We start from the raw sequence: 24362 nt of genomic DNA, 5'->3' as shown, positions 1-24362 counted from the left end.
TAAAATAAGTGACTTTAATATTTTCCATGCTAATATTATTTATTAATCCTTAATCTCCCAGACATGAGAATAGACCCATCAAATGGCGATTGGAATGACATGCAATTGGGGCAGATTTAAATCGTAACATCTTTTACCCGCCTCCAAGAGGACCACAACCTTGTCATAAGGTTTGGAGACTTATGTGCCTCAATGACCCAGGGAGCTATGCTGGGTGGCTGGTATCGGGGCTTTTGGTAGGGTCACCCATATCAAACAGGTCAAAGGGTAGAGACTAGACTAAGAGTGGTCCATCAGACCTCCAGGTCAGCTCAGGGCTAACAAACTTGACTGCTCAAAAAAAAATTGTTGTGGAAACAGCAATGAAGATTCCTTCTACGTGACCAAGGACAGACAAGGGTGGAGGACCTTCATAACTGCCCTAAACGCCAGTGGCATAGCAAGCAATTAATAATGTCTGTCTGTCTAGGTACCATATCCAATGTGGACTTTGGTGACCATGGTTTTCCATATAGATCTATCCTTCGTTTTTTGGATGACTTCCATTTCCTCGATGTGCAGCCACCTGGCTAGGCTTTTGATGTACATAAGCCGAGGTCTTCCTCTAGGTTTGCTCCCCTTGATCTTTCCAGAGAGTATGAGTTTTTCTAGTTCTTCTTTCCACATGATGTATCCTAGGAAATTGAGTTGTCTTTCTCTTATTGTTGGTATGAGTGATCGAACTGCTTGGGCTCTTCTGAGAATTTCTTCATTTGATGTGTGTGTGGTCCATGATATTTTTAACATTCTCCTGTAGAACCATAATTCAGCTGCTTCTAGTCTCTTTTCCATTGCTGGAGAAATGGTCCAGCATTCACTTCCATAAGTCAGGATAGAATAAATGTAGCACTGCAGTATTCTGTTTTTAGTGTGCGTGCTCATCTTTCTGTTAATATGGTCTTCATTTTTTGGAAAGCTTCTTTCGCCATTGCTATTCTGTATTTGATATCTGTGTCGCACCTGCCATTACTTGTTGTTAGGCTGCCAAGATATCTGAATTTGTTGACTTGTTTGATGTTTGTATTTCCGATCTTAATCACACATTGTGGGATGTTTGTCTTTCTGGAGATGACCATGCTTTCTGTCTTCTTGGTGTTGATTGAAAGGCCTCTGCGATTACTTTCTGCTGCCACTATAGTTCTTGGAGTTTTGTTTCTGAGTCAGCTATTAGTACGATGTTATCAGCATATCTGATGTTATTTATATTATGGCCTCCAATTGTGAATCCCTTGATGTCTTTGATACTTCTCAAGATATTTTCACTATACAATAAATAATAGAATAGGTATTTTCCCCAAGAAGTTACTAAAAGTGTATGGTTACGCACTTTGGCAGAAGAAATAAACGGGCAGACTATTATTTAAATGAGGAGAGAATTCAAAGTTCTGAGATGCAACGGGACTTGGGAGTCCTCGTACAGGATACCCTTAAGGTTAACCTCCAGGTTGAGTTGGTTGTGAGGAAGGCGAATGCAATGTTGACATTCATTTCTAGAGGAGTAGAGTATAGGAGCAGGGCTGTGATGTTGAGGCTCTATAAGGCGCTGGTAAGACCTCACTTGGAGTACTGTGGGCAGTTTTGGGTTCCTTATTTAAGAAAGGATGTGCTGACGTTGGAGAGGGTACAGAGAAGATTCACTACAATGATTCTGGGAATGAGAGGGTTAACATATGAGGAACGTTTGTCTGCTCTTGGACTGTATTCCTTGGAGTTTAGAAGAATGAGGGTGGACCTCATAGAAATATTTCGAGTGTTGAAAGGCATGGACAGAGTGGATGTGGCAAAGTTGTTTCCCATGATGGGGGAGTCTGGTACGAGAGGGCACGGCTTAAGGATTGAAGGGCACCCATTCAGAACAGAGATGCAAAGGAATTTTTTTAGCCAGGGGGTGGTGAATCTATGGAATTTGTTGCCACGGGCGGCAGTGGAGGCCAAGTCATTAGGTGTATTTGAGGCAGAGATTGATAGGTATCTGAGTAGCCAGGGCACCAAAGGTTATGGTGAGAAGGTGGGGGAGTGGGACTAAATGGGAGAATGGATCAGCTCATGATAAAATGGCGGAGCAGACTCGATGAGCTGAATGGCCGACTTCTGCTCCTTTGTCTTATGGTCTTATGGTCTTAAAAGTACTTATGGGGCTAGGGGGTAGATGCAGAGGTGATGTTTGCCCTGGCTGGGGTTTCAGAAGCTGCAGGCTGAAGAAAGTGGAGGTCATGCCAATGTCTAGTGAGCCAGGCCAGCAACACTATGCCTTAGTCAAAATCTAAATACTCCAGGAAATATGATCCCTTCGCAAATATCCGGGGCTGAGAGTCGACTTCCTCATTAATATTTGATTTCTGCTTCTGCAACTTAACTCTTTCTTTGAAGATTGGCCTAAATAATGTAACATAATAATGGGACCAGTGAACAAGGTCACATTGCCCACTTCTTCTTCCAGATTAAAAATGCATGCATTGAATATTAACACTTTACAGTTTTCCACCTATTAACATACTTTCCCCAGCCCTGTAAGATTCATAATTGCTGATCAGTTGCAGAATTGGGCCCCTTATCTAAGAAAAGCCGTGCTGGAATTAGAGAGTGTCCAGAGGAGATTCACAAGAATGATTCCAGAAATGAAAGGATTAACATATGTTGAGCATTTGATGGTTCTGGGCCTGTACTTACTGGAGTTCAGAAGGATGAGGGGGGGACCTCATTGAAACCTATTGAATATTGAAAGGCCTAGACAGAGCGGATGTGGAGAGGATGTTTCATATAGTGGAGGAATCCAGGACCAGAGGGCACAGGCTCAGAATCCAAGAACATCCCTTTTAACAGTGATGAGGTGGTGAACCTGTGGAAAGTTGTAAACTCAGCCAGCTCCATCACAAGCACTAGCCTCTCCAGCATCCAGGATACTTCCAAAAGTTGATGCCTCAAAAATGTGGCATCCATCATTAATAAACCCCATCACCCATTATGTGCCCTCTTCTCATTGCTACCATCAAGGAGGAGATACAGGAGCCCGAAGACGCGCCCTCCACATTTCAGGCACGAGCAAGAGGAAATCTGCAGATGCTGGAAATCCGAGCAACACACACAAAATGCTGGAGGAACTCAGCAGGCCAGGCAGCATCTATGGAAAAGAATACAGTTGACATTTCGGAAGTCACTGAAGGGTCCTGCCTTTTGTGTCTCCAACATTTTGTGTGTGTTGCTCAACATTTCAGGAATAGCTTCTTCCCCTCCGCCGTCAGATTTCTGAAAGGACAATGAGCCCAGGATCACTTTCTCAGTACTTTTTCCCTCTCTTTTTGCACTACTTATTTAATTTAATTATATACATTAAAAAATAAAAATAAATATAATTTAAAACATTATATACATACATACTTATTATGGTTTATAGTTTTAAATTATGTATTGAAATGTACTGCTGCCACAAAACAACAAATTTCACGACACATGCCAGTAATATTAAACCTTATTCTGAATTCATTTCCACAGATGGCTGTGGAACCAAGTCAGTGTGTACATTTAAGGCAGAGATTGAAAGGTTTTTGATTGGTCAGGGCTTCAAAGGTTAAGGGAAGAAGGCAGGAGAATGGGGTTGAGAGGGATAATAAATCAGCCATGGAGGGGTGGCAGAGCAGACTCAATGGGCCAAATGGCCTAAATCTGCTCTTTTGTCTTATGGTCCCAATATGGTCACTGTGTTTTAATTTTAGTCTGCTAAGATGGTGGCAGGTTTGGAAGCAGCGGCCTCTCGGGGGGGGGCAAGGAAAAGTATTTTTGTCTTTTTTAAACATCTTTTTTGCAATCACAGGATAATGCTGAACATTGAGAACTTCAGGTAATGCAAGTCTACCCTATTAGTCTGTTGCTCTTTGGCAGGCAAACTGGAGGAACAGGACCTGTTGCAGACACCAGAGTCAGTGCATGAAGCTGATGTGCAGTCTAACAGTGAGTGATTTACTTGGGACACTTCTTTTGCGATCGCAAGATCCTGTTGGACATTGATAATGTAAAATGCTGCAAATCCATTTCCCTTGCCTCTTTACTGATCCAGCAGACAAATTCTGCAACCAAATCTTGCTGGCCGGCGGATCACTAGGTAAGTTTGTTGCAATTCTCAGTAACTCTTCCATTCACTGAAATCCATTTCAAATTCAAAACAGTGCACAAATTGTTAAAAAGATCAATAATATAGTCATGCCTTAATTCCGTAATGACACCATAAATGTAGATTTAAATTTTCTGTAAGTGCTTTTGGTCTCCATCACAATGACCTGTTCTAAAACATGAAACACAAAGTCATCAAACCTGTGCAACATTCCTGCAGTATTTGATTGGCAAAGCAGGTCAGTAGCTTTTTCTGGAAGGCCATTGAACTTGCAACCATAACCCTACTGCAGCCTGGTAATCCTCCTGGAGTTCACTTTAGTCATTATTGGCTGTGGAACCAAGTGACACACTTCATAACAACAGTAGGAAGCAACAGGAGGGACTGGAAATGGGAAGACAGAGTTAACGTCTGACAATCTATTTTGTTACCACCTTCTCTGCTTTTCATTTGTGCATGCCGGTAACAGAAACATCATGAAGGAGCCCACTCATCCTGCTCATGGACTGTTTGTCCCAATCCCATCAGGGAGAAGGCTGCATAGTATCCACAGAACCACCAGACTCAAAAACAGTTACTTTCCTCAAGCAGTAAGGCCGATCAACACTTCCACTGACTAACCCACCACCACTATTTTATCATTTCCTGTCAGTGTCACAGACATTCCTGTAAATCAATTTATGGACACACAATCCACCTAAGTATACAAGATATCTTACATATTTATATTAATTGTGTATTTTAATATAGTGTTCTTTATCTTATTGTGTTTTACTGTATTTTAGTGTTGCATAGGTTCTGGAGTAACAATTATTTCATTCTCCTTTACACTCGTGTACAGTAAATGGCATTAAACAAACTTGAATCTCAAATCCTTCTGCTCATCTGATCCTAATCTATTTAAAGGTGCCACCACTGGTGATATGACATTAGTGCTAAGATCCTAAACTCTGGAATTCCTACCCTAAACGTTGCCCCTCACGTAACCCTCTCCATTCCTTTTCGATTTATAGGAGATATATTATGTCCCCTTCTTAATACACAGCTTGTTGAACAAAGTTTTTCTCATCTGTAAACACAAGAGATTCTGCAGATGTTGGTATCCAGAGTAACACACACAAAATGCTGGAGAAACTCAGCAGGTCAGGCAGCATCTATGGAGGGGAATAAACAGTTGCTGTTTCAGGCTGAGACCCTTTTTCAGGGTGTTCTTCCTACAATTGCCATCAATTTTCCTCATGTGAAGCACCTAAAATGTTTCGGACATATTAATGACTGTATAAATGTTAAATTATTGTTGCTGATGATTTTCCTACTACTGTTATACCAGTCTAAGTATAGACACATTTACAATGTAACAATAGGTATAATCAGTGTAATTGTAGCAGTAGATGTTAACTCTTATTTTATGATGCCAATGAGGGAGTGCTGCTGAAGATAATTAAATGTCAATAAGATGGGATTTTCATTCCAGTTGTATTGTTGACAAGGTACTCCCTTGTATGTAATTAAATTAAATGTCAATGACATTCAGATCCTTAACATTTGTGCAAGATAACCATTAAGAGAAATAAGAGAAAGCAATGATTTTATTTTTTATTTAGAGATCCAGCACAGAGTAGACCCTTCTGCCCCACGAGTCGCACCGCCCAGCAACCCTAGCCTAATAACAGGATGATTTGTCATGGCCAGTTAATGTCTTTGGAGTCTGGGAGGAAACCAGAGCACTCAGTGGAAGCCCGCATGGTCACAGAGAGGATGGACAAACTCCGAGCTGAACTCCAAACTCTGACCATCCTCCCCCCCCCCCACCCACCGACTGAACTGTAATAGCATCACACTAATCGCTACATTACCAGAACTGTCCCCTGATCATATCACTCTGGGTTGGAAAATAATTGCCAACGGTATTCTGGAAGCATCAAAATCTCAATTCTAGTTTGGGGCCTAACAGTGCAAAGCAGTCAAATTGTATCTGCTGGGCCTTGTATACATGACCCTCACTAAATCTTGACTGATATTGGACAGTATAATGTGACCATTAGCAAGTGGACGTTAATGTTCCAGGGAGGAGTGACTACTGGGGAAAGGTTCCCAATGAGCCATGTAAGGAGTGGTACTTGAGATTAAGGTGTTGGCTGTGGAGGTGAGGAGGTCGGAAAATCTCCAATTAGAAACTTGATGACTGAGTAAGGCATCAAGGAGCCCTTGAAAGAGTGAAATCAAAGAGCATCAGGGGGATCCTCACTTGTAGACGGCAGGCAGTTTGGATTGGCAACAGCTTCTCCTCCACAATCACCATCAGCACAGGTTGAACAAAACGCTTAGTTCCCAAATCTATCTGCTTTATACAAATGACTGTGAGGCCAAGTACAGCTCCATAAGACTATAAGACCATAGGACATAGGAGTAGAGTTAGGCCATTTGGCCCATTGAGTCTGCTCTGCTATACAATCTTGGCTGATCTTTTTTCCCTTCCTCAACCCCATTCCTTGGCCTTCTCCCTATGACCTTTGATGCCATGTCCAATCAAAAACTTATCAAGCTCTGCATTATATGCAACAACTTGGCCTCCACAGCTGCATGTGGTAACAAATTCCATAAATTCACCACCCTCTGACCAAAGAAATTTCTCTGCATCTCTGTTTTAAATGGACACCCTTCTATCCTGAGGCTGTGCCCTCTTTTCCTAGACTCCACCACATGAGAAACAACCTTTCCACATCTACTCTGTCTAGGCCTTACAACATTTGAAAGGTTTCAATGAGATCCCCCTCATCCTTCTAAATTCGAACGAGTACTGACACAGGACCATCAAATGTTCCTCGTATAATAACCCTTTCATTCCTGGAATCAATCTTTTGAACCTCCTCTGGACCCTCTTCCAATGCCAGCACATCTTTTCTTAGATAACAAGCCCAAAACTGTTCACAATGCTCAAGATGAGGTCTCACCAGTGCCTTATAAAGCCTCAGCATCACATCCCTGCTCTTGTATTCAAGACCTCTTGAAATGAATGCTAACATTGCATTTGCCTTCCTCACTACCAACTCAATCTGCAAGTTAATCTTTAGGGTGTTCTGCACAAAGACTCCCAAGTCCCTTTGCATCTCAGATTTTTGAATTTTATCTCTGTTTACAAAATAGTCTGCACATTTATTTTTACTACCAAAGAGCATGACCATGCATTTTCCAACATTGTATTTCATTTGCCAATTACTTGCCCATTCTCCTCATCTGTCTAAGTCCTGCAGCCTTACTGTCTTACAATTTTCGTAACACCTACAAATTTGGCAACAAAGCCATCTATTCCATCATCTAAATCATTGATACACAACAAGAAAAGAAGGAGTCCCAACACTGACCTCTGCGAAACACCACCAGTTACTGGCAGCCAACCAGACACGGATCCTTTTATTCCCACTCGATGCCTCTTACTTGTTCCAGTGCTATATTTAAGATTGCTGATGGCCCCACTCCTGTTGGCCAAATCAAAAGTGAAAATGACTCATCACACAGCAGGGAGATTGAAAATCTGGCTGAGTGGTGCCACAACAACAACCTCTTACTCAATGTCAACAAGCCCAAGGGGCTGATCATTGACTTTAGGAAGAGGAAACTTGAGGTCCATGGGCTAGTCCTCATCAGGGGAAACAGAGTTAGAGAGGGTCAGTAATTTTAAATTCCTTGGCATTATGATTTCAGAGGATCTGCCCTGGCACCAGCATGTAAGTGCCATTACAAGGAAGGCATGATAGCACCTCTACTATCTTGGAAACTTGTGAAGAATTGGCATGTGGTCTAAAACTTTGACAGACTTCTGTAAATGTACAGTGGAGAGTATACTGACTGGTTATATCATGACCTGGCATGGAAACACCAATGCCCAAGGATGGAAAAGCCTACAAAAATTAGGGGACACAGATGTCCATTACAGAATAAGACCATTCGAGCAGTGAGAACATGCACAAGGAGCACTGTTGAGGGAAAGCAGCATCTATCATCAAGGACCCCCACAATCTAGGCCATGCTCTCTTTTTCTGCTGCCATCAGGAAGGATGGTATCACACCACCCAGTTCAGTAACAGTTATTACCCTTCAACCTTCAAGCTCCTGAACCAGCTTCACTCACCCCAACACTGAGCTGATTGCACACCCTATAGATTTACTTTCAAGGACTCTACATCTCAGTATTAAGAAATTTATTTACTTACTTCTTTGTTGTACCATGAATGCCTGCAAGAAAATTCATCTCAGGGTCATATATGGTGACATATGTGTACTTTGATTATAAATTTACTTTGAACTTTGAACTTCGAATACAGTCCAATGGCTGAATTCCTACCTCACACAAAGGAAAGTGACTATGTCTTTGGAGATCAAGTATGCCATCCCCAAGGTATTGCAGGAGTTAAGATTATATTAGATTAATTGTCATGTGTACCAGGGTGCAATGAACCTGACAATCACATGAAGCCCACAGAGTAAACAGCACACTTGGTAATACAATAAATACTGTCTCGTGCAAAACAGCAGAAAGGTGCAAAGATTGCAATGCAGACTGAAATAATTCAAAGACAGATGCTGAAGTGACGATGGTGAGATAGCCAAGTGAGGCAAAGTTAAAGGTTTGAGAAGGGGATGTGATAACTGCATGGTGGTTCAGAAGTCTGATAGCAATGTTCTTAGTATTGGATGCCAGGAATTCAAACGTGTTCCTTCTCCCATAATGTAGAAGAGACAAAAGGAAAGGGGATTCATTGGTCAAGGTCTTTAGCTTAGTCACCTTCAATTACTTCATTAGAGTGGCAGATGTATGCAGCTCTGGTTAGACCACACTTGCAATATTATGTTCAGTTCTGGTCACCTCTTTATAGAAAAGATGAGGAAGTTATGAGAGGGTGCACAAGAGATTTACCAGGATACTGACTGGATTAGAGAGCACATTTTATGAGAAAAAGTGGAGTGAGAAAGGGCTTATCTCTTTGGAGTGAAGGACGATGAGAGGTAACGTGATAGAAGTGTTTAATTCTAAGGATTTTCTCTTTGGAGTGAAAAAGGATGAGAGGTGACTTGGTAGAAGTGTATAACGTGATAAAAGGCATAGATAGAGTGGATAGCCTGTGTTTTTTCCCCAGGGTGGAAATGGCTAATACGAGAGGACATACTTTTAAGGTGATTGGAGGGAAGTATAAGGGGGAGGGATGTCAGAGTTGGGTTTGTTACACAGCGATTGGTGAGGTGCATGGAACACCCTGCCAAGGAGACTTCAGGGACTATTACATAGGCACTTGGATAGAAGAAACAATAGAGGGCTATGTGGGTGGGTTAGATTGATTTTGGAGTAGATTAAAAGGTCAGCACACAGCTTTAGTAGAAGGACCCACTATGCACGAGGACTATCAAGACCCTCTGCACCTCTGATGATTGAATTTTCACCCCATTTAGAAAATAGTCCCTACACTATATTCAGTCTGCCATTTCCTTGCCCATTTCCCCAATCTGTCAAAGTCGTTTTTCAGACTCCCTGCTTCCTCAACGCTGCCTGCCCTTCATCCTTGTCTGCACAGATAAGTCCCGATGCAGGATTTTGACCCGTGAATTTGACAGTTCCTTTCCTCCTACAGATGCTGCTCAACCCACTGAATTCCTTCAGCAGATTGCTGCTTCCTCAGATTCCAGCATCCGCATTCTCTTGTGATTCCATGTCTACATACAACAAGGCCTACACAACATTCAAATATGTGTTCAGAATTGGACACATAGGGCACATAGATAATTTCCTAAGGTTTCAAAGGACACAATATGAAATTCTAGTTATCTTCTTTCTTTTATTTGCCATTATGCAGTAATGAACATGACTCTTCAAGTACTTACAGATGCCCAGGATTGATAGGTGATCAGGAATATGGAAGAATATTAACTGGACATGGAGCCACCTCACTTGATTCAAGGTTCAAAGGTTCATGTATTATCAAAGTATACAATTTGAGATTCTTCTCCAGGTAGCCATGAAATCAAGAAAGAAAAGAAATGCAGAATGATTATGAACCCCCAAACCACCCCACCCCGCACAAAAAAAACAGAGCAAAATGAAACAGGCGCCTGAACTCTCAAATCCCTCCTCCCACACAAAAATGGAACAAACACATCGACCCCTAAATCCCACCTCCCAAACAAAAAAAATGAACAAAAACGAATTCAAGATTCAAGTTTATTTATCATATGTACATCAAAACACAGAGAAATGTGGCAACACACACAAAATGCTGGAGGAGCTCAGCAGGACAGGCAGCATCTATGGAATAGAGTACAGTCGACATTTTGGGCAGAGACCCTTCGGCAGGAAGGGTTTTGGCCCGAAACGTCGACTGCGCTCTTTTCCATAGATGCTGCCTGGCCTGTTGAGTTCCTCCAGCATTTTGTGCGTGTTGCTTGGATGTCCAGCCTCTGCAGATTTTCTCATGTCAGTGAAATGCATCATTCGCGTTCGCAACCAGCTCACCCGAGGCTATGCCACAAGTGTTACCACACATTCTGGTGCCAACACAGCATGCCCACCATGCTCGATCCGACAGCACAGGACGCAACGAAACAGAACACAAGCAGCAAAACCAGCCCCTTTCCCACCTCCAATCCACGCACATACACAGTAATCTAACCCCAGGAGCAGACCTCCAACAAACTCGGACACACAGACACTCAGACTGGAGTGAGTGCATCTCCGTTACTGGTTTGATTATACTGCAGAGCTAAACAGAGACCGCACTCTGATGCCATGTGGCAATGGGATCTGTCCCTTTAAACTATAAACGCCAGAACCCATTCCCTCTGTCGCTTCAGTCCTCTCAGCCTGCAAATCCTTCTCAAGAGAGGTATCTAGACTAATATATTTTAATGATTTATTACAAAGCACTAACATATTCAGCTGAAATCACTGGAGACTAGCAGCAAGGAAGCTGAGATAGAGTTAAAACTCAACAGCTCTCCCTCTTGGTTATTTGATAGACTCTGCACGCTGATGTTGTACCATCAGCGATGCTACGATTGCCATGAACACTATTGATCAGTTGCCTGTTTCCAGGAAAATTCGCTGCTCTGTTGTTTGATATAATGGCAGCTTTTTTTTTTCTCTCCCTCAGCTACAGATACTTTCTGCTGAGGTTGTGCACTTCCAGTAAGGGTTGGACCTGTCTGGCCTTTCTGAGTAACTAGTAGAAGTAACATTGACAACTTGATCATATTACATTACGAAGCACAAACTGCTAAAATAAAGAAAAGTGCATAAAACAGAGGCACTAGCTTAACAATACACATCTGTCCTGATGAAGGGTCTCGCCCTGAAATGTCGACTATTTGTTTTCCTCCATCGATACTGCCTGACCGAGAGGTGGCTAAGTGTAACAGCTAGAGTAAAAGTCCAGCGTAGGTAAACAATAAAGTGCAAGATCAGAATGAGATACGTTGTGAGGTCGTCCGATCCTCTCAAGAGTCTGAAACCCTCCTTCCTGTACCATCTCCTTGATCTTCCTATTTCAGTAATTACTCTGTTGGAGGCCTTACTTTTAACTTCCTCCTCAGCTCCTGACAGGCTGGGTGCAGGAGTTCAGTTCCTGCCTTCCCTTTGTTGTTGGGACCACAACTCTTGGCCTGCTACCCTTTCACTACTCCATCCTGCTGTCCTGGTACAAGATGTTCCATACACCCAACAATCTCTTTGACTGCCTACCAGGAGGTACTGTAGCATTTGGACAATAACTGTTACAATAGCGAACAACTACCTCCCCCCGGCCATGAGACAACAAAACTCCCTGCCACGACTCAGCTCTCACCACGTGTGTGGCGCCAGTAGCATTTTACTGTTTGCTTTTTAACTTGTGTTGAAAATGCAAGTTTGTGTCGTGAATTCATCTTAATATTTGTTGATTTATTTGTGCTAATATTACTTCATGTGTTGTGTGTGAGTTATATGTAAAGTGTTGTGCACCTCGGTCTGGAAGACTTTGGTTTTGTTTGGCAATATTCATGTATGCAGACAGACAACAATAAACTCAAACTTGCGGAGGAATGTTTGAGCAGTAGCCTACTATTCCCTACAGAAAATATTACCCTCCGTATCCAAAGTATTTAATAAGTCAAATTAAAATCAATTTCTTGATACAAGAAAATCCTGACGAAGGGTTCCGGCCTGAAACCTCGACCGATCTTTTCCACGGATGCTGCCCGACCTGCTGAGTTCCTCCAGCGTGTTGTGAGTGTTGCGAAAAATATGTTTGTGTTTCCTCTATGTGGAAGAACAATATCCTCTTGCATAAACACACAATGATGTGTTGGTTCATAAGGCCTGGTCAGTTTAGCTCAGAATCACACACTTAGCCACATAATTACAAATCTAAGATTCCATTATTTTAAAAATATAGCAGGTTCAGGGTTAAGAATTGTAATAAACATTAAGAGATTCAGCAGATGCTGGAAATCCAGAGCAGCACACACAAAATGCTGGAGGATCTCAGTAGGTCAGGCAGTGTCTATGGAGATGAATCAAGATTCAATGTTTCAGGCTGAGGCCCTCCATCAGGTCCATCAGGGGAAATTTCAACTCGTTATTCCTCTCCATGGATGCTGCCTGACCTACAGAGATCCTTCAGCATTTTGTGTGTGTAACTTCCCTTTCCTTTGCTTGTAACCTGCACTCTTTCCTTCAGATTGCCTCGCTCATACCAAACAGGCAACAAAGAGCTCATTTTTCATTCTTGGACTCGAGGTAGGTTGCCGTACACTGTGGGTCTGCCCTGTCACTATCGGAGCTCAGACTCAAGTGAGGATCACTGTCCAAGAAGAGAGTGGAGTTAAGTTTTCTCAACAGTGGATATTTTTATGGCTGCATCTTTTTGAAAGAAATGCACTCATATCTGAGCTTTCACACTTAACATCCAATGTTTATGAAGTGAGTGACTGTTCAAATGTGAAAGATGTGTGGTCAATTTGCACAAGCCCCCACCTGAAGCAATGAGCTAATACCAGATAATCAGGTTTGGTAATATTGAGCTGGAGAAAATTATTGGCCAAAACACAAAGGACTATTTGTCTTCAAACCAGATGTCTGCATTCTCTTGAGAGCAGATGTGGTCCTAGTTCAACCCCAGGAGTGTTGTATTATAACATTGGCACTATATTAACTTCATAACCATTGTTTACTTATTCCAATAGATTGAGAGTTTCACAAATGTGTCTTCTTTGAGCATGGGCTACCATCTAGTGGTGAAAGTGTTATATTACTGATCAAGTAGTCCGTCTGACTGGCAATTAAAGTCGATCATAGCATCATCATATCTGAGGCCTGAGATGGTCATTTTGTCAGAAACCATGAAGCAGGTGGTTAGGGTAGAATTGACAGTTCCTTGGAAAGACCGGATTGGGGAGGTATTTGAAGGTAAGAAAGCCAAATACCAGGAGCTGGTAGAGCAGTGGTGGAGGGCACAATGTGAGCTCACAGAGGTGGAGTGTAGAGGTTCTGCTAGCTGGTCACTCCTTGGCATTATGGGGACTGCAAGGAGAAGAGCCATCAAGACCGTCACAAAACTGCTGAGCGAGTCTCCAGATGGCTGTAGATTGAGGTGTGGGCCGTGGACCAAAGCCAGGGCCTGATCAACCCTGGTCGGGTCACCTGGGCAAGAGTGTCCGATGTTGCAAGACCCGAAACACCAGATGACCCCAGGTTACATTATCGATGACGCATCCCAGTGCATCCTAGGATGTATCTCAGCATCATGGAAAGAAGCCTACAGTTTCCTAGTTAACATCAAAAACATTTCCATCCTTGCAAGGAACTTGTTTATCTGGACAATTAATGAGAATATTTGTCTGAGAAACATCAACCATCACAACCAAAAGCATTCTGCAGTCATCAGCACATGAAGGCCTTTAATCAGAAGTATATAATTAAGTCCTATTTTGGAATCGACCTGACAGAAACTACAAACTGGTTAACCTGAAATCATGTGACAGATCACTCAACAGATAAAACAATGGCTTGCATACATCCTATCACCGTTCAGATCTCAGTTTTGAGTACCATATTTTGGTAAGGGTTAAATCATCAAGGAGGATTTGCAGAAATGGATGCATCTGGAGCAAATGGAACTAAAACAAACACTCAATACCTTTCAGATCTGCAGGATACCCCAAGGCCCAGAGGGAGTCTGAGAAGGTTTGTTCAAGACTCTAGCAAATGTCTGCAGATGTACGGTGGAGGGCATTCTGACTGGTTGCATCATGGCCTGGTGTGGTGGCTCCAATCTGCAGGATCACAAGAAGCTGCAGAGTGTTGTAGACCCATCCAGCTCCATCATGGGCACAACCCTCCCACCGCTGAGGACATCTTCAAAAGACTATGACTCAAGAAGGAGGTATCCATCATTATAGACCTTCACAATCCAGAACATGCCCTCTACTCACTACTATCAGAGAGGAGCCACAGGAGCCTGAAGACCCATGGTTCAATAATAGCTTCTTCTCCTCCATCATCAAGATCAAGTTTATAGTAACTTCAACCATATATTGTACGTGTATACGACCATAGGAAACACCGTTCCTGCAGGTCAAGGTGACCAACACAGTACGTGTAACTCTCACACAACACACAAAGTCATATCGCCACAAATTAATTAACAAATGATGAGGTACATTTACAACACAAATTAAAAAGTAAACAGTATTATGCTACAGAGCTTGAAACGTGGCAAGACCTGGGTGGTGGTAGGGAGTTCAGTTATCTTATGGCCTGGGGTGGGGAGACAGAAGCTGTTCTTGTCCTACGCCTGGTAAATATCTCTAATGAGTGGAGGAGAGACGCCAATGATCCTCTCAACAGTCCTTGCAATCCTTTGTAGAGACTTGCAGTCAGATACCTTGTAATTCCTATACCAGATGGTGATGCAATCCCTTCAGGAAGTGGAGTCACTCTGGTGCTTTCTTGAATAAAGAGGTGATGTTGTCTGTTATGAGCACTCCTAGAAAATAGGTGCTCCATACTCTCTCTATGGTGGAACCGTGGTCAGCCTGAACCTTCCTAAAGTCCACAATCATCTCTTTGATCTTTCGTAGTTAAGACTCAAGTAGTCTTCGCACCGTTCCACCAGCCACTCTACCTCCAATTTGTATGCCGTCCAATCGTCATTGTTCATGAGGCCAACCAATGTTGTGTCACCAGCAGCTTTGATTTGGTTTGAATTGGATTTAGCAGTACATCAGCAGTGTGAACAGCAGCAGGATGAGCTCACAGCCCTGGGGGGCACGGGCACTCAGGCTGCTGGATCAAGAGGTGTTGCTGCCAACTCAGACTGACTGTGGCCTTTCTGTCAGGAAGTCTAATATCCCGTTACAGATAGAGGTGTTGAGACCCATCGAGGACAAATTGCCCACCAGCTTCAGAGGGATGATCATATTAAGCAGCAAGCTAAAAACTGATGTAATGCTCAGCTATATCGGCTCGTAATTATCTAGGGGAAACCCTGCCCGCCGCCGAACCGTGTCTCCCGGTTGCTGTGCAATGCCACCTGATTCAGCCTCAAACATCAATCATCAGCCAGCACACAATGTACATTTTACAGATTATACTTTATAAATCTTACTAGGACTATAAGATTAATAGAGATACAATATAAAAGGAAAAGAAAAAGGCGCCAGACTTATCAAAGTTCAATTTCTTCGTGCACACAGTTGGAGCTCAAATAGCCGGGACCATCTTTCTTCACCCTGCGATCCACTCCAACCCCCTCAACTCACAGCTTGTGACCACCCAAAGTGATCGACCAGAGTGCTCCCAGCACGTCCGTCGTCCACCCGGTCTCTCCTCCAAAAGCCCTCCAAAAAAAAACCATTTCCCAGCCATATGAGACAGAATATCACCCCAAAAAAAATAACATGGATGCCCATTGGTTCATTCATCTTCTTATCAATAAGATAACCCAAACAAGCTGCAGCATGAGAACCTTCTCAGCATTTAACATAACAAAGAAGCCATTTTGATTAACAATACTCAGTAACATTAAAGAAGAAACCCCTTACACTGATTAACAGTATCCTGGCACATGAAGCACCATCTTCCACGTGGGACAGGACAGAGTGGAGGGTATAGGTTATGTATCGCATCGTCAGTGAAGTGATCTGAGTGAGAATTGAACTGGAAAGGCTCTAATGCAGCAGGAAGATGGGATTTAATGCAATCCATAACCAGCCACTCAAAGCACTTCATTATTGTTGAAGTCGGTGCCACCAGCTGGTATTCACTGACGCCCTCTTGGGCACTGGGATGATGTTGACCACCTTGAAGCCTACGAGGACAGTGGGCTGTTCCACTGAGATATTGAAGATGTCTGTGAGAACCTCTGTTAACTGGGCTGCACAATCCATCAGCACCCGATTGGATATTTTATCAGACTCTGCGGCTTGACCATGGTTACAGTTTTCCTCATATCAGCTGCAACCAGACAGAGTGCTTGCTCCTCAGGAGAAGGGCAGGCCTTCCATCATTCTATGCATCAAACTACGTGTAAAAGACATTCAGCCTATCAGGAAGAAAGGCGTTTCAGAATGGTGCGTGTTCAGAACAGTTCAGGAATCAGATTTCAGAATGATCCACACACACTATCTGGTTATTCATTTCATCTGTACTATCTCTTTATTTTTGAATTTATAATAATTTTACTTCTGCCCTGTATTGCTGCCATAAACAACAAATGTGACCTCATCTAAGTTTGTGATAAAAAATCTGAATCTGATATTTTGAATGCATATTTGTTAGTGGGTCTCATATTAAATATCTTTCGCATATTAAAGGAGTATTTCATTAAGAAGCTAACTGGATTCAATCCCAAAGAAACTTGTATATGTTTGAGTCGAGAATTCGTAAATCATTTCCTGTTCATAATCAGTTTGCTCACATCTGATGCACTAAATGTCAAAATGCTCTTGTTCAAAATGCTTATTTTAATCTACTTTAGACTTGTATTCATAAAGGTGGATCCAATTCAGATTCTTCATTCGAAATAAAAGCGAAGGGCTGTTGGATCCTGATGTTTTTGGTCTGAGGTTCCTTGGAAGTCAAGAATGAGGCATAAATCATTTACTAAGCATTACAAGGACAAAACGAGGGAAGGAAGATGAAGCATGAGGGTGAGAGAGGGAGGGGGGGGAGACAGAGAGAAGGAGAGAGAGAGTTGGAGAGAGATAGAGAGAGAGAATGCGGTCTGTTCCTCATATCAGTCTGCTGAAAACAGTCATTCCTTTGCTCAGATTAACCAATTAGATAGCCCCTATTCAAGTAAAATTATATCCTAAGGAACTGCAACACTAAAAAACACACTGAACAATTACATGTATATAGGTAACTATATAAAAATACAAACAAGCATAAGAAAGTTGAACTACAAGGAAAGTAGCAATTATTCAGTCCAATAGAGTCCATTCAGAGTGAGGACCAGGCCTGTAGCCAAGATGTCACCTGCTCACAGCTGCCCAGGAGAGCTGGAGGTGTCAGAGTTGGTGTGCTCCACAGGAGTGCTGGAGATTGTGTGATGTGAATCCATGCTGGAGGCAGCACTGCCCAACTCTTCACCCGCCCAGTGTTTGCTCAGCAAAAGATCCTGGACTATATTTTTTGTGTGTAACTGTATTTTACTGCTATCTAATATGTGCTCTATGTGTCTTGCACTGTGTATGACTGTTGGTACTGTGTTTTTCATCTTGGTCCCGGAGTAACGCTACTTTGTTGGCCCTGTTTATACATGGTTGAATGACAATTAAGCTTAAACTTGAACTTGAACTCCATTCTGTTACCCTGACAGATTGCATGGTTGACTGTGGATTTCACCATGGCTATCACATATAAACACAAGCTTGAACTGTAACCAACTTTAGCGTAAATTTGGAAGTTCCTGGGCATCAATACCTCAGGAGGTCTGACCTGGGCCCAACACACTGATGAAGTCATGAAGAAGGCATGCATGCCAGTGGTGGTACTTAATTAAGAGCTTGAGGAGATCCGGTGTGGCATCTAAGACTCTTGCAAATTTCTACAGATGTATGGTGGGAAGCATTTCCACTAGTTGCATCACAGACTAGTATGGAGGCTCCAATGTGTAAGAGTGAAGGAGGCGGTACAGGGTCGTAGACCGTTCCTGCTCCACCAATTTCACAACCCTCCTCCCCCCATCGAGGACATCTTCAAAAGGTGGTGCCTCGAGGTAAGGACCCTCTCCACCCAGGGCATGCACTCTTTTCATTACTACCACCAAGGAGGAGTCTGAAAATGTATTAAGAACAGATTTTTCCTCTCTGAATGGACACTACCTCACTATTCCTCTTTTGTACGATAGCGTATCCCTTTACAGTGGCAACGATCACGATTGGGGTTCAATTCCTGCCACGATCAGCAAGGAGTTTGTACCACATGGGCTTCCTCAGGGTGCGCCATTTTGCTTCCACATTCGAAAGATGTACGGGTCAGGGTTGGTAAGTTATCGGTACACTATGTTGCCAGCAGGAGCATAGCAACGCTTGCAGACTGGCCCCAGCACATCCTTGGACAGTATTGGTTCTTGAGGCCTCAACCAAGGTTGAAGCCAATGAGGACGAGAGCAGAGGATGAGCAGGTGTTTGGCACTCTCTGCCTGTATTTGACCTGTCTACCTCTCCCTCTCGCTGCCCGCTGTCACGGGAAAGTGCAGGAGCCTTGTGTTCCCTGCTGCAAGGACTGATCGGCGAAGCTGTGGACTCATTTTGGGGAACTTTGAGATTCATGGTGCATGTATTTCTGGTTTATCTTTTTTTTCCCTATTTTTGAGTGGTTTAATCAGGGTAATTGATTGCGTCTGGGGTGCTTCAGCGAAGAATGCTTTCCCTTCAGCCTTTGGTGGGCTAGCAGCCTGACGCAGAACTAAACTAAACTGAATACAGCAGGACTCCTGGTTTGATACCTGATATTCTAAGTGTTGTTCATTCACTTCTTGCCGTTTGTGCGATTTGTTTTTTTTGCACACTGAGTGTCTGATGTTTTCCTGATCGGGTTCCATGGTGTTCCTCTGTTTCATGGCTGCCTGTGGGAGGTCGAATCTCAGAGTGTAAATTTTGATAATAAATGCACTTCGAGTCTTTGTATCTTTGATTCAAACATTTCACTGTACATTTCAGCGTTTTGATGCACATGTGACAAATAAAGGTAATCTTGAAGAAACAATTTTCACATAATCTATGTCAGTGATAATAAAATTGATTCTGCCTACAAAGCAGGAAAGCCGCCCCGTGAGTGAAACAGTCTCGTTTTAGCAGCGGTGCAGGTCACAGTCTTTCAAGATTGAGGCTGCATGATGTTATAGAAACATGTTGCAAATTGTTTTCCATCTACTCTGCGCAGAAGAGACAGAATGGCTGCTGGTTCCAACTTCATAGCTGCACCTGCTGATTCCAAAACTGTCTGAAAGTCTCAGTACCTTCAAAGGAAATAGTTTGATTGCACCTGCAATTAGATTTATAATTAGCTAACTTTTTGGTTTCATAGGTAACCTTTTGGTTAGAGTGGATCTCTTGAAAAAAGCTGTTTGAAGTGTGGATTAGTAATTTGCTGAGTTGATGTGCCCTCTAGTGGCCGTACACTTCGTTACACCTGGGATTAAACAGAATTACCGGACGTCTGCAGGTGAGGGAGGCTATTTAGCAGATCTTGATTCATCCTAGCTTTCTTCACCTCAATTAAGCCTAAAACCATCCCCTAAAATATCCATCTGCAGTACCACCACTGTCTACCTGGCAGTACATTTCCTTCATTTGCATTGGATCATCAATTGGTTCCGGTCCAGCCTGATATTTGGAAAATCGCTTCTAACACTTGAAAACTAAGGTAAGCAATGCAGCGGAGAATCTGGAGAATAGTCTGGAATGGCTGCCTTTTGATGGATGTCAATCTGAGTCTGTTCTGTCCCGTCAGGTGAACAGAGAACACTAGGAGGGGTTTTCCTCCCGATACAGGCAGTATCCAAGCTGCAACTGAGCTCCGTTCCTGAGAACTGTTTGTAACGTGAACTGTTGGTAAATTGGAAATGAATGAAGAGGGTGTGTGGGACAACAGCGCAGAAGCTCGTTGGAAGGGGCGGATGCGGAAAGTGCGGAGGTGAGGGAAGGCATGTGGAAATGCCTAGCTCCCACCCAGCAGAAGATCCACAGCAGCCAGCAAGTCCACCCCCATCCATCCCTTTGGTCTTCCAAACCCTCGTTTGTATGTTTAGGGTGTCCATAAGTCATCTGTTCATAACCTTGGGAGAGACAGATATCTATCCCACAACCAGAATCATTATCTAGTCATGGTTGATGCTGGGATACTGCTATGCATAGACCAGCTGATATTCCTCCTGCCTCATATTCTGACTGGCTGCATCACCACCTGGTAAGGAGGATCAAATGTGCAGGATTGAACGCGGATCCAGAGGGTTGTAAACTCCAGCAACTCCATCATGGACACAATGCCTGGAGCAGTCCGCAGCCTCAGTCCTCATTTCAGCACCAAGCCAAGTAACCGTCGCAGAGCATCAAGTGGAACTGGCCTGACCCTCACCTCTTGTCCCGATACCCTGCCTTTTCGATCCATATGGCCCAGCGTTTAGATCGTCCAAACATCGGTCATTCCTCGCACCAGGACCCGGGCTCTGTCACATCAACGCTCACTGGGCATGGATCTCACCACCACGTTTCAGCCCGCACCCAATCTTTCCAAATCAGCCTGGTGCTTAGATCAATCAAACCTCGCTCTCCATCTACATGGACAGGACTTGAATCTGCCTCTCCTCTACTCTGCTCGCCATGACTTTTCCTTCAACATGCCTTGACCTCGCCTCGCCTACACTAGCCTCTCCAACGTTTGCGGTGATCGTTTATCATAAATTCTACAAGAAAGAAGTGTTGTTACTGAAGACTTTAGTTGTATTCTTTATGTTGCTTGCGTCAGCAGCACCATCTTAAATGAAAATCAATGCCTCAAGAAAGGGCATCGATCAATAAGGGCGATCACCATCTGAGACCTGCCCCCTTCTCATTACTACCATTGGGGAGGAGGTACAGGAGCCCTACCTGAGACCTGCCCCCTTCTCATTACTACCATTGGGGAGGAGGTACAGGAGCCCTACCTGAGACCTGCCCCCTTCTCATTACTACCATTGGGGAGGAGGTACAGGAGCCCTACCTGAGACCTGCCCCCTTCTCATTACTACCATTGGGGAGGAGGTACAGGAGCCCTACCTGAGACCTGCCCCCTTCTCATTACTACCATTGGGGAGGAGGTAGAGGAGCCCTACCTGAGACCTGCCCCCTTCTCATTACTACCATTGGGGAGGAGGTACAGGAGCCCTACCTGAGACCTGCCCCCTTCTCATTACTACCATTGGGGACGAGGTACAGAAGACCTATCTGAGACCTGCCCCCTTCTCATTACTACCACTGGGGAGGAGGTACAGGAGCCCTACCTGAGACCTGCCCCCTTCTCATTACTACCATTGGGGAGGAGGTACAGAAGACCTATCTGAGACCTGCCCCCTTCTCATTACTACCATTGGGGAGGAGGTACAGGAGCCTGAGGATCAACACTCAATGTTTTAGGAACAGCTTCTTCCCCTCCTGCAACAGAATTCTGAATGGTCCCTGAATCCATAAGCACTACTCTCTGCTACTCGTTTGATTGATTGATTTATGTGGCTTACAGTACTTTTTACATCCTGCACTGTACTACTGCCGCAAAATAACACATTTCATGACATACGTCAGTGATAATACACGTTATTTTGCTTTTGATCACAATTGTAATGACACTTCAAAGGATTTTAATTGGCTGTGAGGCTCTTTGAAATGTTAAGATCATTGAAGATGCAATATTCACCCAGTGGCCTCTTTATTGGATAACTCCTACACCTAATAATGTGTCACTGAGTGTATGCTCATGGTTTTCAGCTACTGTAGACCATCCACTTCATGGTTCAGTGTCTAGTACACTTAGAGATGCTCTTCTTGTCATAATGCATGCTTATTTGATTTACAGTTGCCTTCCCGTCAACTTACACCAGTCTGGATATTGTTCACTGACCTCTCTCATTAACAAGGCATAGTGCCCAAAGAAATGCCACTCATTGGATGTTTTTAAAAAATTTTTACACTACTCTGTGTGAACTCTACAGACTGCTGTGCTTGAAAATCCCAGGAGCTCAGCAGATTCTGAGATACTCAAACTGCCCCATCCAACACCAGCAATCATTTCACAGTCAAAATCACTTGGATAACATTCCCCCCCCCCCCCATTCTGACATTGGGTCTGAACAACAACTGAACCTCTTGATCATGTCTGTATGGTTTTATGCATTGATCTATAGCCACATGATTAGCTGATTGGAAATTTGCATTAACAAGCAGGTAAACAGGTGTACCTAATAAAGTGGACAGAGTGTAAGTGCTTTGTTTTGTTTTCACATTCTTTGTGGGAAGAATTCCCTGACACGTCTCACAATTGCCGTAAGCTACGTTGAATTAAAAATTCTATAATCCAACTCTAGTTATTTAATTTGTAAATAAATATCTTTTAGACATCTATATACTGCCAAAACGCTCACGCTCGGTCTGTCTGTTTGTGACCTCCAATTAGTGCTAACGGTGCATTACAGCGGCACTTTTTTGGCTAAATTGAATTAAAATGCGCTAACTTACAGAATGCAGGCAAAGTTCAGGGTTATATATTCGCAAAAAAATTGCTCATTCGCAAAAATCAACAGACTCCCTTCCACCCGAGAGCCGGTCCGCCATCACGGAAGTCGGAACACGACAGCCCGACGCATGCGCATGGCCAGCCTCAGCAGCGACACCTACCGGAGCAAAAGCGAAGGGCAGCTCTATTTTGAGGGGTCACATTCTGCTCATCACCATCAGCATGTGCAGGATTGGGACAGATCTAACTGTCACCCATCAATAAGAGATAATTAAATCTTATTGTAATGACGTACTTTGAGACAACCATAAAACCCTTTCCTGCAAAGGACAGCAGTGACTATATCAGGTCCATTTAGGAGAGTGCCAACCACATCATCAAGAATAATCAGCATCCTTTGATGTTACTGCTTTGTATCTTCTATCCAGTATTAGGGTAAAAAAAATGGTCAGCCTAATTATGCCTTGTGGAAAGGGAAGGGGGAATATTATGGTCAAGAGATGATGCCAAACGTCGTCGGGAAGCGGCAAGGAGAGGGAGAGAACAAGAATTGGATGAAGCCAGGGCCACACCACACGACTCCAGGATCAAAGAGTCACAACAAAAAAAGATGAGAGAAGAGACAGAGGAGGAGAGGCGTGCACATCTCCGGGATCAGAGACAAACAACAAACAGCAGAAAAGATGAAGAGACGGGGGATGAAAGGGCTGCATGTCTCCAGATTGACAACGAGTGGCAGATAAACCAGAAACGATGCCATTAAAAGTGTCCTTCATTAAACGAGGAGGAGCTATATTTGCTTTGCTATGCATCGTTCTTCTTTAATAAACTGAGGTTTTCTACTTCAGTTTCCAAAGCAAAGCGATACCAATAGCATACAGGAAAATTTAATGTTCATTCTGGTCACATCAGACTGCACTACCCTTCTCTCAAAGGGTGCCCCAACGGGTCACCCCATTGTCTAGTTATATTTATTCATGACATGTACATTGAAAGATTGAAACATCCAGCAAAATGTGTAATTTGTGTCAAATCACATTAATGAGGATTGTGCTTGGAGAAGCCCTCAAATGTCGCCACGCTTCCTGCACCAACTCACTAACCCTAACATCTTTGGAATGTGGGAGGAAATTTGATCCAGCGATCTGCAATTACCTGCTCAATTAATTATGCCAACCACAAAAGATAGTACTGTTTGGAACAAGATTGAAGCCGTCAGGTGAGTACAGGCTTAGTAGGATGATTCATGGGTTGAAGGATTATCCTGTGGTTGAGCAGATTTGGTCTACTCCTGTTGGTGTTTACAAGATTGAGAACTTCTTGCACTGAATCAACAATTGGGAGCTTGACACAGTGGATGCAGTTCTGAAGTTTCTTTTGATGGGATGTTTGAGAACTAGTGGACGTGCTCGCAGGACAAGATGGCCCTCAAGGGTCATAGAGTCATAGTCATCGAGCACTACCACACAGAAACAG

General features: G+C 43.4%; 2 long non-coding RNA genes across 2 annotated transcripts in view; one reads left to right on the top strand and one right to left on the bottom strand.

Annotated features, from left to right (window-relative positions):
* Positions 1 to 7613, bottom strand: part of LOC134354231 (uncharacterized) — a 298502-nt gene extending 290889 nt beyond the window's left edge. The window contains exon 1 of the long non-coding RNA XR_010019737.1: positions 7513 to 7613. This is a non-coding gene — a long non-coding RNA (uncharacterized LOC134354231). The remainder of the gene's footprint in view (positions 1 to 7512) is intronic.
* Positions 4060 to 24362, top strand: part of LOC134354230 (uncharacterized) — a 28385-nt gene continuing 8082 nt past the window's right edge. The window contains exon 1 of the long non-coding RNA XR_010019736.1: positions 4060 to 4138. This is a non-coding gene — a long non-coding RNA (uncharacterized LOC134354230). The remainder of the gene's footprint in view (positions 4139 to 24362) is intronic.

The sequence above is a fragment of the Mobula hypostoma genome, chromosome 11 (genome assembly GCF_963921235.1).
Source record: "Mobula hypostoma chromosome 11, sMobHyp1.1, whole genome shotgun sequence".
Lineage (NCBI taxonomy): Eukaryota > Metazoa > Chordata > Chondrichthyes > Myliobatiformes > Myliobatidae > Mobula > Mobula hypostoma.
Note: the sequence above shows the minus strand (reverse complement) of the source record. Positions and strands in the feature narration are given on the sequence as shown.